Here is a 15757-nt window from a genome sequence, read left to right on the forward strand (position 1 = left end):
TGCCGAAATTAGGGTTCTTCAATTCCTTTTTATTTGTTTTCATTTTCAAATTCTTACAAGATTTAAAGAATAGAGGGAGTGGTATTTTTGCACTTACCTCTTGTGACCCAACTTCAACTTCAACTTTCTTGCTTCTTATGGGTATCTAAAGCTTCCTTATGGAGTAGGAAGGATTTTTTATGAAGAGAGCTAAGAGTTTTAGTGAGGAAATGAGATGGGATTCAAGCTCAAAGCTTGAACAACAATGGTGGAAAAGAAGAACCAAGGTGCCGGCTCAAAGAGAGGGAGAGAGAGAAAAGATGGTTGGTGGCTTTTGTCTCTTGTGGGTATTTATATAATCTATATGTTGTACTTAATTTTTTTTTTTAAATTTCATAAGTCTTTCTTTTCTTTTCTTTTCTTCTTCTTTTCTTCTTCTTCCTAATTCAATTCATAATTTTTAACTTATGTTAATTATTTCATTCTTTAAATTTTTAATTTGACATTTAGGTCAAAATTCACCTCTGAGGGTGAAATAATCAAAATGTCCTTCATAGTACATATCGAGTTATTTTTATTATTTTATACCAATTAATAAATTCTCTTAAATTTTATTTTATTTTCTCTAAATTTTTCCTATATTGTTTTAATATTTATTCCATCAATTTATGCCTCATCACTATAGTTTAAGTGTAGTTCCAAACATTTTGGCTGTCCAAATAGACATTAGTCGTCGGAACAGTAAAATGTACGGACTACCTATGGTGAGAGCGTTACAATCCTTTCCCTCTAAATAGAAATTTCATCCTCGAAATTTACCTGATGTGAAGAGCTGAGAAATTGCTGCCTCATCGTCTCCTCGCTCTCTCATGTCACTTCTTCTGTGTTGTGGTGTCTTCACAAGACTTTCACTAGTGGGATCCTCTTGTTTCTGAGTTCTTTCACTTCCCATGCCAAGATTCTGACTGTTTCTTCTTCATATGTCAAATCAGGTTGCATAATTATCTCCTCTGCTGAAATGACATGTGATAGATCTGATCTGTATCTCCTGAGCATCGACACATGAAATGCATTATGAATCTTGTCTAGCTCAGGTGGTAAAGCTAGCCTGTAGGCTACTAGACTCACACGTTCAATGACTTCGTATGGACCAATAAACCTAGGGCTTAACTTACCCTTCTTGCCAAATCTTAGCACTTTCTTCCAAGGTGACACCTTGAGAAACACCTTATACTCTATATCCTTTCTCCTCAGGTCGGCATATAACTTCTATCTATCTGAGGCGACCTTCAAATTGTCTCTGATGAGTTTCACTTTTTCCTTAGTCTGTCTCACTAAGTCTGGGCCTACTACTTTTTCTTTAACCATTTCTGTCCAGCATAAGGGAGTCATGCATCTCCTCCCATTAGATACTTCTCCCAACTTCCTTCAAAATCAATAATGCAACTTCTTAACATATCCTCCAATACCTATCATATCATATCATTCATGTCATTAGTGTCTGGTCATTGTTATCATTCCTTTAACAATTACAGTAATTCATTAAGTTCTAAGGGTTACCTGAATCACCCTTTCTGAGTGTCAATTCGTCTGTGGATGAAAAGCCATACTAAAGTGCAGTTGAGTGCCTAAAGACTCCTATAGCCTCTTTCAAAACCTCGAAGTAAATCTCGGATCTTGGTCAGATATGTAAATCTCTGCTAACCTTTCCAGTGAGTAGTCGGCTCTAACTGGTAGGAAGTGAGCTGACTTGGTCAATCTATCCACAATCACTCATATAGTATCATGCTTCCTCTGTGTCAATGGTAGCCCAGTGACAAAATCCATGGTGATGCGATCCCATTTCCACTCTGGTATGGATATAGGTTACAACAACCCTGATGGAACCTGATGCTCAGCATTAACTTGCTGGCATGTCAAACATCTGGTCACAAAATTACCAATCTCTTTCTTCATTCTAGGCCACCAATAATGTGTTTTCAGGTCTTGGTACATCTTGGTACTTCCTGAGTGCATAGCGTGAAAGCTACTCTGCGCCTCTTTCAAGATATTCTTCTTTAGTTCCTCATATCCTGGTACACATATTCTGTCTTTATAATACAGGCACCCATCTCCCTTCAACTCATAATCAGTCTCCTTTCCCTCTTGAGTTCTGCCCATGACAGTTAGCAACTTTTCATCCCTTAGCTGTGCTTCTTGTATTTGCTGTAGCAAGCTTGGCTTTACAAGCAACTCAGCCAAAAGTATTCCATCCTGTGCTAAAGACAACCGAGCATTCAGTGCTCTTAAAGCCATCATGGACTTCCTGCTCAGTGCTTCAGCCATTACATTTGCCTTTCCAGGATGGTAGTCGATCACATAATCATAATCTTTGAAGAATTCAATCCATCTCCTCTGTCTCAGATTGAGTTCCTTCTGGGTTGGCAAATACTTCAGACTCTTGTGATCCGTATATATGTAACATTTCTCACCATATAGGTAATGCCTCTATATCTTCAACGCAAATATTATTACTGCCAATTCCAAATCATGAGTTGGGTAGTTCTTTTCATGTGGCCTTAGCTGTCTGTAAGCATAGGCAATTACTTTCCCTTCCTATATCAGAACACATCCAAGCCCATTATGAGAGGCATCACTGTAGATCACATAGTCTTTCTCTGACTCCGACTGTGTCAACACTGGAGCTTCTGTAAGCATAGCTTTTAGCTTCTCAAAGCTGGTTTGACATTTATCATTCCAGTCAAACTTAATATTCTTATGCAGTAACTTAGTCAGTGGGCCTGCAATAAGGGATAATCCCTTCACAAATCTCCTGTAATATCCAGTTAACCCCAAAAATCTTCTAACCTCTGTTACATTTCTGGGAGGCTTTCATTCAACTATTGCTTCAATCTTCTTTGGATCTACCCTGATCCCATCTGCTGACACAATGTGTCCAAGGAAGGTATCTCATCTAACCAGAAGTCACACTTGGACAACTTGGAATACAACTATTTTTCCTGTAGTGTCTGTAGCACTACTCTCAGGTGCTCATCATGCTCTTTCTGATTCTTAGAATATACCAAGATATCATCTATAAAGACCACAACAAACCGATCCAAGTAGGGATGAAAGATGCGGTTCATTAGGTCCATAAAAGCTGCTGGTGCATTTGTCATCCCAAATGGCATCATTAGAAACTCATAGTGTCCATATCGAGTCATGAAAGCAGTTTTAGGAACATCTGTCTCCTTCACTCTCAATTGGTGGTAGCCGGATCTGAGATCTATCTTGGAGAATACTCCAGCTCCCCTTAACTGATCAAACAGGTCATCTACCTAAGGTAAAAGGGTATTTGTTTTTCACAGTCACCTTATTCAGCTGCCGGTAGTTTATACATAGCCGAAGGGTACCGTCCTTATTCTTCACAAATAACACTAGTGCTCCCTAGGGTGACACACTAGGGCGTATGAAACCCTTATCCAATAGCTCATGTAACAAAACTTTCAACTCTCTCAGTTTAGTGGGTGCCATCCGATATGGAGCAATGGAAATCAGTGTAGTACCCAGCATAACCTCTATAGCAAACTCCACTTTTCTATCAGGTGGCAAACCCAATAACTCTTTCAAAAACACATTCGAAAATTTATATACTGTGGGAATCTCTTGTATGCTTGGGCTAGGCTTCCTGGTGTCAACTACATGAGCTAAGAAAGCCTCACAGTCCTTTCTTATCATTCTTCTAGCTGTTGTGGCTGATATGATAGTAGAAAAATAACCCGTTCCTTCACCCACAATTGTAATCTCATCCCCTTTTGATGTTTGTAGTGACATCCTCTTTAGCCAAAAATCTACCATTGCCTGATGACATGATAACCAATCCATTCCCAATATCACATAAAACTCATGGAATGGTAGCTCAATCAAGTCAGCTGAAAACTCATAACCCTGTATCCTCAGAGGACAACCCTTGTAGACCTTTTTCACCATGACACTATGGCCTAAAAGGTTTGTAACTTATATGTCCTCCTCTAACTCCTCTACTTATACCCCTCTACCAACAGATGGGGCAATGCTCACATAAGAATGTGTGGAGTTAGGATCAATAAGTGCACATATAGATAAATCATAAATTGAGAAAGTACCCCTTATGACATCAGCTGGCTCTAGCTCATCTCGAGCTCTCATAGCATAGGCACGAGGTGCTACTCTAGTCTCTTGCCTCTGAACTGTCTTTGTAGTAGGCCTCTGTGATGTACCAGCTGTATCCGACCTCGCAGGTCTTCTACCCCTCTGTGCTGCTGGGGTAGGTCTCTCTGTCTGGGGTGAATCAGTGGGAACACTAGCATTTCCCTATGGACAATCCTTCAGGAAGTGATCCGTAAATCCACATCTGAAACACCCACCTATCAATAATCTACACTTTCCTCTGTGGGGTCTCCCACAATGTGTATAAGCTAGTGGTGGGGCTGATCCCCGTGTAGCTGAACCCGAAGAACAACCCACTGATGCACCAGACTGTCCTCCTCCTCTCCTTGGGGCAAATCAGGATCTTTGCTTCTTACCTTGACCCTGAGTCTGACCCTGAGACTCCTTAGGCCTCTTACTACCCATGTCTGCTGAACCAGATTGACCAAATCCAAAACCCCTCTTGCGTTGTCTGTCCTTTCTGGACTGTTCTTCATTTCTGACTCCCTCCACATCAAGGGCTGATGCTACCAACAGAGAGAAATCAATGAAGTGGTGAGATGTCACTATCAGCCTGATGTTGTCTTTCAGTCCGTCCTCAAACTTTCTACACTTATCAATTTCTGTGGGCATCAACTCCAATGCACATCCGCTAAGTCTCATGAATTCCCACTCATATTCGAAGACTATAAGCTGCCTCTGTCTCAGTGCCAGGAATTCTCTCCTTCAAGCCTTCAAGTACACATGACTGATGTATTTCTTTCTGAATTCAGTCAGAAAGAACTCTAAGGTGATCTGTGCAGGCTGTACCACTCTCGATACTATCACCCACCATCTATAAGCATCCTCCTATAACGATGTGAACACACTCCAACCGCTGCTCGGGTGCGGTCACCATCGCAATACGCTTTCTTCTCTCCAATACTCGCTACTACCGGATCATACTCCTTCTTACCCCTGAAGTCAACTGCCCCATACTTCCGCAGTCTCTCTAGTGGGGATCTGTGTATAGGTTGCAGCTGTGGGGGCAGTGGTAGCTGTACAGGTGGTGAGGGCTATGGCTGTGGAGGTGGAGGTGGCTATGGCTAAGGTATAGCTCCGGTGACCTGACGGAGCAGTTGAGTCATCTATTCCAGGAAGGCCTGCTGTGCTCTCCTTGCAGTACCACGGGATGACTCGGCTCTACTGCTTCACTCCCTACTAGGAGCAGGTGTAGGTGTAGGTGCGTGACTCTCTACCTCCTCCTCTATCGGTCCTGGAGGTCCGTGCTCTAAAGAATCAGATGCGATCGATCCTATAAAACAGACAAAGAACCGATCTGCATTAGTGTCACCTCGACTCTATTTAAAGGCCCATACATGTGATGCACTCTATCTATTTCTAACTATCTAGGTATAGGACCGCTTAAACCTCTGCTCTGATATCACTAAATGTGATGCCCCTTACCCTTCTACTGTAACACCTCACTGTAGCCATTCCGTATATTCTACTATTCCGGTGATCGGTGTCGGTCTGGACAGCTATAACGTCTGGAAAAATATTTAGAATTGAGTGAGGAGTCATAAATAACTCAAATAATAATAAGAAAAATGTAGAAAAAATTTTAGAAATAAAATACAACTAAGTTAAATGAGCCGGTGCCCTAGCTATAGGTAACGCAATGGAAAGTTGCGGTCTTCGTAGTTAGAAGCCCTAAACCCAGAGGAAAATTCATGAAATAATTTCTGGGATACCAGAGAAGAGTTATGGCATCCTAGGTAGCATTAGAATGCCAAGAAAAGGTTAGGAGAATTTTTAAGATCGGTACAGACAGTTTTAGCTTCTTAAGCCAAACGGAGGGCATTTTGGTCATTTCACCTTCAGAGATGATTTTTGACCAACTTGTCCATTTATGTAAGTAAATTATATAGCATAAAATATGAATAAATATTGCTAAAAAATTTAATAGAAAAAAAAATGAGAAAAGAAAAGAAAAGAAAAAGGAAGAAAAGAAATTAAAGGCATTTATGATGTAAGCATGACAACATGCAATGACATAATTAAAATATTTTGACCAATAAAAATTAAACAAATACATATAAGAAGATAAGAGAGAGTTGAAGAAGACAAATTAAAAATTAAAAGTCATCTTCTTCATTTTTTTTTTCAAGATAGCCGAACCTCTTTCATGGTGAGCTTTCACTATTTTTGTCAAGCTTGAGCTTGATTTCTCCTTCATTCTTCCACCAAAATCCATAACTCTTTCCATAAAAAATTAATTCCACACTTAGACTAAGCTATTAAGAACCAAGAAAAGAGGAAAAGATAAGGTTTTTCACAAGTTCAAGAAGTGCCACTTCAAGGTTAGTGCCATATTCTTTGCTTTTACATCTTTCTAAACATGAATTTAAGCTGAGTTAAGTTAAAAATTTGATAAAAATTAAATTAAGTTTAAAGGCAACAAATTGATGAAATATTAAGTTAAGAAACAAGAATAATTCCAATAAAAATAAATGTTCTTAAGGGTCATAAAATGAAGATAAATAAATACATGAGGCTTAAAATCATTATGAGATCGATAAATAACATGCTAGGAAGAGTTAATATCATAAGATTTAATTAGCCTTAAACAAAACAAAAATTTAGAAATTATTTATTATTCTTATAAGCACAACAACTAAGAAATTATTATTTTTATTTGTATATTATATTTTCTTATATTATTGGCACCATTAAGCTTTATGCTTAGCGCGTAACTGTTTGCAACGAGTAGGTACTGAAGATTTGGCCAGAGAACTCAGTAGACCACATATTGGGATTTTAGAGTCCGGATCTGCAGAAGTAACAGAAGTGTATAAGGTTGTCACCTCCTCAACAATGCATGTAGATAAGGCCCATATAAGTTATTTTATGTATTTTGTACATTATGTAAATTATAAACTTGTGTAATTAGTTTATAAATCATGTAAATTTATGTATATTAAACATTTTTACATATGAATTGAGTATGAATGGAAATGTATGGAAATGATTATGAAATTAAAACATATAGATGAGATTTAAAAAATGAGATAATTATGAAAATAATTGATGAGATAATTATGATTAGCATGGATAAGATTTTTATGTGAAAATATTATTGGATTTCAAACAGGTGAATAGTGAAATACACCAAACGATATTAGAATAGGAGAAACTCCGTCAGTTTCTCCTTACATAAATAATTGATATTAAAAGATAATGAGTTTTAAAATTATTTAAAAGTAAGTAAGATAAGATAGGTTGTTCCGGCACTGAATGTAACACGCCTTGCTCAGCTACACTGTAGTTGGGTGAGGGGTGTCACATTTATTAGTATCAGAGCACAGTTTAAGCATTTCTGGGTCTAGATCGAGTCCATACCATGCATTGCATTTGTAAGAGTCGAGGTGACACTAATGCAGATCTGTTCGGTTTTCTTATTTTGATTAGGATATGGACCCCACGTCACAGAGAGCAGTGAATGAGAAAGTGGAGAGTCGTGCTCCACCTGCAGCTGAGACTGGGGGCCAGGGAGAACCTGCTCCACCAGCACCAGCAGTGCCTATACAGCCTCCACAGGCCATGTTTTCGAAAATGGCCGAGTTTTTCAGACAAATGGCAGGGGTAATGCCACCACCACCACCTTCATAGCAAAAATCCCATCTGGAAAAACTGAGAAAATTTGGGGCTGTGAACTTTATGGGTAAGAAAGAAGATGACTCGGTGGCGGCTGAGAATTGGCTAGACCGCACCATAAGGGTATTGAAGCAACTGCATTGCACCCTAGAGCAGAACTTAGAGGGTGTTGTGTCCCTACTTCAAGATGATGCCTATTAGTGGTGGGACATCGTATCTAGTGAGGTCTGACCAGAGTTGATAACTTGGGAGTTCTTCCTCGCTGAATTCAAAAAGAAGTTTGTGGGAAGTGTGTACCTGGAAGACAGGAGGAGAGAATTTATTAACCTGAGGCAGAGACAGCTATCAATAGCGGAGTATGAGAAGGACTTTGTCAGATTAAGCCGCTACGGAAGAGAGATAGTCACCACAGAAGCAGAGAGGTGTAGAAGGTTTGAAGAGGGGCTAAATGAAAACATTAAAATAATGATCACTGCCTTAGGGATTATGGACTTCACAAAATTAGTTGAAGCCGCACTGCAAGTGGAAAGAGTCAGAGTAAGTGAACAGAATAGGAAAGATAGGCAGCGTAAGAGGGAATTTGGCCCAAGGCAGTTAATTATACAGACTAATAGTAAGAAGCTTAAGGTTTCTAGTTCACAAGATCAGACACAGGACCAGAGAGGCCAGACTAGGATATCTATAGCTAGCTCCCTGGGTACAGTAACAAGGGGATCAGCTCCAGTGCCTGAATGTATGCACTTGAAGGAGCAGAAGCATGAAAAACACAAGTTTATATCATTGAATTCAAAAATTTTCACCTAGGGCCACATGCATCATGTAAGATTTATTTTTATCTATTTGATTTCAATGATAAACAATATATTAAAACTCTTTCAATATGTTTTTGGATCTGTATTTGCCATTTAAGATTTTAGAGTTAATCAGATTAATTTTTAGAACCCTAGATTAGATCAAGAACAAATACACTAAACTCTTGATGCATTGCAGCGTATTTATACCCTTGGGATGCGTCTTTAGGACACTAGATGTTGTCCCTCTAGCTTGTCCATACCAAGTTCACCTATGGCAGCCCTTGAACAGCTTCTAAAGCTTTTTCTATTAGTTAGAAAATCAAGTTTTACCTTTTAAGAGATTAAAGATGTAAACAGGACACTAAAAACAATTTCTAGCATTTTTAATTCAAAAGATTGTTTGCTAATCTCTTGGAATAGATATGAGATGAAGAAGAAGAGAAGGGAGAGCTTCTTGGGTGGCAGCACCAAAGATATCAGCCGCTGGTTGTATTGTTTTCTTTTCATAACAACACTTATATAGCTAGGTCATCACTTAAACCCTTGCCACATGTCACCTTCTGATTGATTCTAGGTTAAATTGACCCAATCACATTGTGCCAAGTGTTAAATCTATATTTAATCTTAATTTTAATCATCTTACATGATTAAAAGACATTTGACAAGCTTATGTGTAGTGTCATGTGTCACCATCACATGATACCACATGTCACCCTGTGAAATGAACAAAATGCCCCTGTGTCTTAATTTTGAGTTCTCAACTCAAAACAATTATTTCTCTTCTTCTAATCAATCTATATCAAATATAAATTAATTAATTAATCTTTATTAATTAATTTCTCATTAATTAAATTCATATTTAATCACTTTAGATATAAATTGAACTTATACTATACATCCAATAATCTAGATTTGGTTTCAAGCCATGCTATGGACTTTGCAATCTAATTGCAAACCAAACCTATTTAATTAATCATTAAACTCTTTAATTAATTAATTAAATCGTATTTAATTTGGTGATTAGTTGTATATGTGTGTGACTTACTAGGCTCATCACTAATTGGCAATAAGACATGATATCAACTCTTAATTTCATCAGAACTCTTTCTTACCATAAATGATTTCTCTAAATCATTTTATGCACCTCATAGACCATGGTTAATACCTAGCATAGCATGCCATGGCCACCCAATCAGTAATAAGGTTTACCTTAAATGAACCTACAATTATATGTTACCATGCACTAAAATCTCTCTGTTACAAAATTCCAACTCAAGCTGGAGTCATGGTTTATGTCAAGCCCCATTTACTATGAAAATTATGTTCTCTTTTAATTCCAATTCTTGATTAAAAGATTTTCTCATCAGAAACTCTTTTTTGATTAAATCTATCTGTCCTGGCCAGGAACTTGAAACATCAAGAACAATTAAATGAACATAGGATTTTATCCCTATTTACTTAGAGGAACAGATTCCATCTTGATCAACACCTACCTCCATATATAACTAGTAGGAGCCAACACATGCCCATATACTCATACACAGTACAAGTATGAAAGTAGTATCAAACTCAAACCACCTATATACAAGATAATTGTGCTATCTCAGGTCTAAAGATTATATGCACTGATATGATTTATGACAATACATTGATAAGAGTAAACTCCATGTGCTTGTCATAAGCGTCACTGTTTCGGCCTACTTATCATGTATAAGTGCCTATCATGTTTGTTATATGGCATGAGACTCACCATTCCATCTTATTTATATCTCATATAAATAACTTGGAAACAAATATGAATACAATCTTTCTGGATAAGTCATGTCCTTATTGTGAAGTATCCTCGATTATGAACCCATTTATGATACTTTGTACTAGAAATACTATTACTCATATTCTTAACAACTTAAAAATAGAATTTCTAACACAATATCAATGGACCTTTTCTATTACACATAAATATATTATGTAAATGGAAAAGTGAAAATGCCTTTTATTAATAAAAACATGTACAAGATACATACTAAATAATATGCTATAGAGCATACTACTAACAATCTCCCACTAGCACTAGAGCCATTCATTACAATATCTTAGACCCATCTTCTCAAGATGTCGGTCTAGCTGAGTCAGTGACATAGGCTTAGTGAATGGATCAACTGGATTTTCAGCTAATACTATTTTCTGCATGGCTACATCACCTCGTCCAACTATTTCTCTGATAATGTGGTAGCGCCTTTCTATATGTTTGGATTTCTGGTGAGACCGGGGTTCCTTAGCCTGTATGACTGCTTCATTGTTGTCACAGTAAAATGGAACTGTTGACTCAATGGAAGGAACTACTGCAAGTTTTGTTATGAACTTCTTTATCCAAACAGCTTCCTTTACAGCATCTGATGTAGCAATATACTCAGCCTCAGTAGTGGAATCTGCAGTCGTACTTTGTTTGGAACTCTTCCAACTGACTGCACCTCCATTATAAATGAACACATACCCAGAGGTAGACTTTCTATCATCGATATCTGATTGGAAATCAGAATCAGTATAACCATCCAATTGCAAGTCTCCACCTCCATAGATCAAGAATAAATCCTTAGTTATTCTCAAGTACTTAAGGATATTCTTGACAGCTATCCAGTGTTCCAAACCTGGATTGGATTGATACCTGCTAGTTAAACTAACAGCATATGCGATATCCAGCCTAGTACACAACATTGCATTCATTACACTTCCAATAGCCGAAGCATATGGAATCCTGGCCATTTTATCTCTTTCTTCAAGTGTCTTTGGAGACATCTCTTTAGAAAGATGGATACCAAGTCTCACTGGTAACAATCCTCTCTTGGAATCAAGCATGTTAAACCTCTTTAACACCTTTTTCAAGTATAGACTTTGGGATAAACTAATTATTCTTTTCGCTCTATCTCTATAGATGCGAATCCCAAGAATATAGGTTACCTACCCTAAGTCTTTCATGAAGAATGTATTTGACAACCATACCTTTACAGTTGTCAACATATCTGTATCATTACCCATCAACAGTATGTCATCCACATATAAGACAAGGAAAGTGATAGCACTGTCACTAACCTTCTTATATACACATGGCTCATCATCATTTTTGATAAAACCAAATGATTTAATGGCTTCATCAAAACGGATGTTCCAACTCCTCGAAGCTTGTTTCAACCCATAAATGGATCGCTTTAGCTTGCATACCTTGGAACCATCTTGAGATTCAAAACCCCTAGGTTGTTCCATGAAAATGTTTTCTTCAATGTATCCATTGAGAAAAGCTGTTTTGACATCCATCTGCCAATTCTCATAATCATAGTATGCAGCTATTACTTATAGAATCTTAATTGACTTAAGCATGGCAACAGGCGAGAAAGTCTCCTCATAGTCGATTTCTTGCCTTTGGCGAAACCCTTTCGCTATTAGCCTTGCCTTATAGGTCTTTACCTTTCCATCAAAACCAATTTTTTTCTTGAAAACCCATTTGTTCCCTATAGGTATAATACCTTCAGGTGGGTCAACAAGATCCCAAACTTGATTCTTATACATGGAATCAATCTCAAATTTCATAGCATCAATCCATTTTGAAGAGTCTATATCTGATATAGCTTATTCATAGGTAAGTGGATCATCTCCATGATCTACTTCTTCATAAGTAGACAACTCTTATTCTTCTTCATGAAGGAAATCATATCTCACTGGTGGGTGAGATACCCTGGTTGTTCTACGAGGAATAGTTGTAAATGTTTCATCAATGGGTATAGGTTGACTAGATGGATCTATATCCATCTGATCTATTGGTTGGTCAGAATTCTCCAATTCTAACTCTATTTGCCTTCTTTGCCTCCTTCTTAAACAAACTGTTGTTCAAGAAATGTGGCATATCTACTTACCACAACCTTTTGTGAAGTAGGCAAATAAAAATAATATCCAAAACCATCTTTTGGATATCCAATAAATTGACCCTTTTCTGATCTGGTTTCCAATTTATCAGTGTTTAGCTTTTTGATATAAACTGGACAAATCAAATTCAGTACTCAAATATTCACCTCCACGATCTGATCGAAGAGCTTTAATACTCTTTCCTGTTTGATTTTCTACTTTAGATTTAAATTCTTTGAACTTTTTAAAGGATTCATATTTGTATTTCATCAAATACAAATACCCATACCTTGATTTATCATCAGTAAAGCTAATAAAGTAATGAAAATCGCCTCTAGCCATTTCTTTAAATGAACCACATATATCACTATGTATTAGCTCCAAAATATTTTCAGCCCTTAGCCCTTGTCCAATAAAGGGTGATCTAGTTATTTTGCCCTGAAGGCAAGATTCACAAGTTGGAGTAAGCTTAGAGCCCAATGAGGATAGAATCCCTATTTTCTCCAATTTTGCAATCCTATCTTCTGCAGCATGACATAACCTTAAGTGCCAAATATATTTTGAACTTCTGTTAGTTTTCACCATGGCATTGCATTCATTTAGATCGCTTGTATTCATTTTGTGTTTGTCATTATTATCTAAATAATAAAGACCATCATTCATATAACCCGAACGAACATATTTATTTCCAAAATAAATATTGCAAACATCATCTGTGAACTGAAATTCATAGCCATTTCTAGTCAAACTAGATATAGAAATGATATTCTTAAAAGCATCAAGTATATATAAAATATTATCCAAACACAAAATATGTCTAAACATGTAAAAAGATTTAGATCCTATGGCTAAAGCTTCAATAGTTGAGCCATTGCCAATCCAGACTCTAACATCTTGAGAACGCAAGCTGCTACTATTTGCTAGTTCCTGCATATCATAAGAAATGTGAGAACTGGCACCAGTATCTAAAACCCAAGCTGTAGATGAACTATGAGTATCATTAGAATCTAAATAACAAGATATGGATATACCTTCCGAAGGTCTATCCTTCTTATCCTTCAGAGAAGCAAGATACTCTAGGCAGTTCTTTTTTCAATACCCATCCTTCTGCCAGTGGAAACACTTTCCTTTGCCTCCATCAGCTTTAGTCTTCCCTTTCTATTTGGCTATTTTCTTAGAAGGACCAGGAATCTAAGGTTTCTTTTTCTTATTGCCCTTCTTCTTGTTGGACTTTCCAGCAGAAGAAGATGCAATCAAAGTTACCTCTTTTCCTTTATTGCCCGACATATTCTTTTGGGCAATAACCAACATGTTGAGTAAACCAGCCAAGGTGCATTCCTGTTTAGTCATATGGAAATTTGTCACAAAATTCCCAAAAGACTTAGGAAGGGACTGAAGGATCAAATCCGTCTGCAGTTGGAAATCCATGTTGAAGTCAAGATGTTCCAGCTGCTCAATTAGCCGAATCATCTTGTGGACATGATCCTCAATATTCTGTCCCACAGACATTCTCATGCGGAACAGCTGCCTAAATATCTCATACCTAGCATTCCTGCTGTGCTCACCATACAACTCTTGTAAGTGAAGGAGGATCTCACTCGCACTCTGCATGTTCTCATGCTGCTTCTGTAACTCATTACTCATGGAAGCAAGCATGTAACACTTAGCTCTCATATCATGCTCCTTCCACTTGTCCAAACTCCAAAGTTTCATGTTCCTCTTGGGTGGCCTTTGGAGGTAAGAGACCAAGAACATTTGAGTCTATAACATATTCTATATGTTTAAGGTTCAAGACAAGTTTTAAATTTCTTAGCCAATCAGACAAATTAGGTCCTGTCAACCTACTGTGATTAAGTATGCTTGCAAGGATATTATATGGTGGTGGTTGTTCTGTGCTCATTATTATCAGAAAATTAACTGCAGAAAATAACTAGATTAATTAGTAAATGTATCATGTAATTAACCAAAATGATTATGGTCTTTTAATCAAATTGGTCCTTCCATTAATTTAGCAAATCCTACACTTCCAAAGTAGAAAACAGAAATCCTAGTTGGATGAATTTCTAGTGGGTGATTGAATTCTTATAATTCTATTAATCATCCTCAGGTACATCCATTATTAGAATTACAATAAACTATAAGTGAGCAACTCCTTGCCCATCACATCTCATGTGAGGTTCAATCCTTTACGTAGCCCCTAATACTCAAAATCTCAGATACATCCATTATTGACTTATCTTGCATTAGTTAAGTTGATCCCATTGAGCCAGTAATTATGCAAATAATTTTAATATCCTCAGGTACATCCAATATTGGCCGCCAAACCATTTACATATTTACAACATCTCATGCTTAACAATTATTCTTAAGAAAATCTCTTAAATTAATTGCATCTTATGCAACTATTTAAAATTTCTTAAAATAATTGCCCCAATAGGGGGCCTATGTTATAATTACTTTAATTATAGCATTTCTAACTTAATCATTTGTTTGGAAGATTTTATGGTCATCCTAATTACTATTAAGGTCTCACTTTGCACATTATCCATTTAGCATACATATATCATATAATTGCATACATTCCCATACATCTCATGCATTCATGGATAAACAGTAAATATGGTATGATCATGGACTTTTTAAGGGATTCAATTTTGAGCCACCAAGAATTGAATCAAGGCATTCCTAGGTGCATTTCATTCATTCATTTTACAAGAGTTGCTGAAGGAGTACATAATCAACACTTGATCTTGAATTCCTCCCACTGGTCGCACCAATGCTCTTGACCTCCTTAAACTTCTTGCAATCCAATTACATAGTAATCCTTGGCATACCAAGGTGAATTTACAAGAACTTAAATAAATGAAATTACTACCCAAAAATTATTACAATTGTAACACCCCAAAATTTTAAATTTTATTATTTTATGAGCATTTTTGGTATTTTAATTTTATTTAAATTTTAGGAATTTTTTTGAGATTTTTCGGATTTTAAAAATCGGGTTCGATTTTCCGAAAATATAAACTTTGATAATTTTTAAAAATTAATTTAAAGACCACGTGGCAAAACTAAAAATATATTTGGAGTCTACGTATTTTTCTGAGTTTTCTGGAAATTTTTCAGAATTTTTGGACCTTGTTTTCGGTCCCGAGGCAGAGTAAAAATTCAAAATTTTGTATCCTGAATCGGATCGGACGAATCGAACCGGACCGGATCGGACCGGTCTAATCGGACCGGCCTTTTCTTTTTCTTCCTTCTTCTTCCTGCGCGCGTCTGACCCCTCT

Source organism: Hevea brasiliensis, chromosome 7 (assembly GCF_030052815.1).
Source record: "Hevea brasiliensis isolate MT/VB/25A 57/8 chromosome 7, ASM3005281v1, whole genome shotgun sequence".
Classification (NCBI taxonomy): domain Eukaryota; kingdom Viridiplantae; phylum Streptophyta; class Magnoliopsida; order Malpighiales; family Euphorbiaceae; genus Hevea; species Hevea brasiliensis.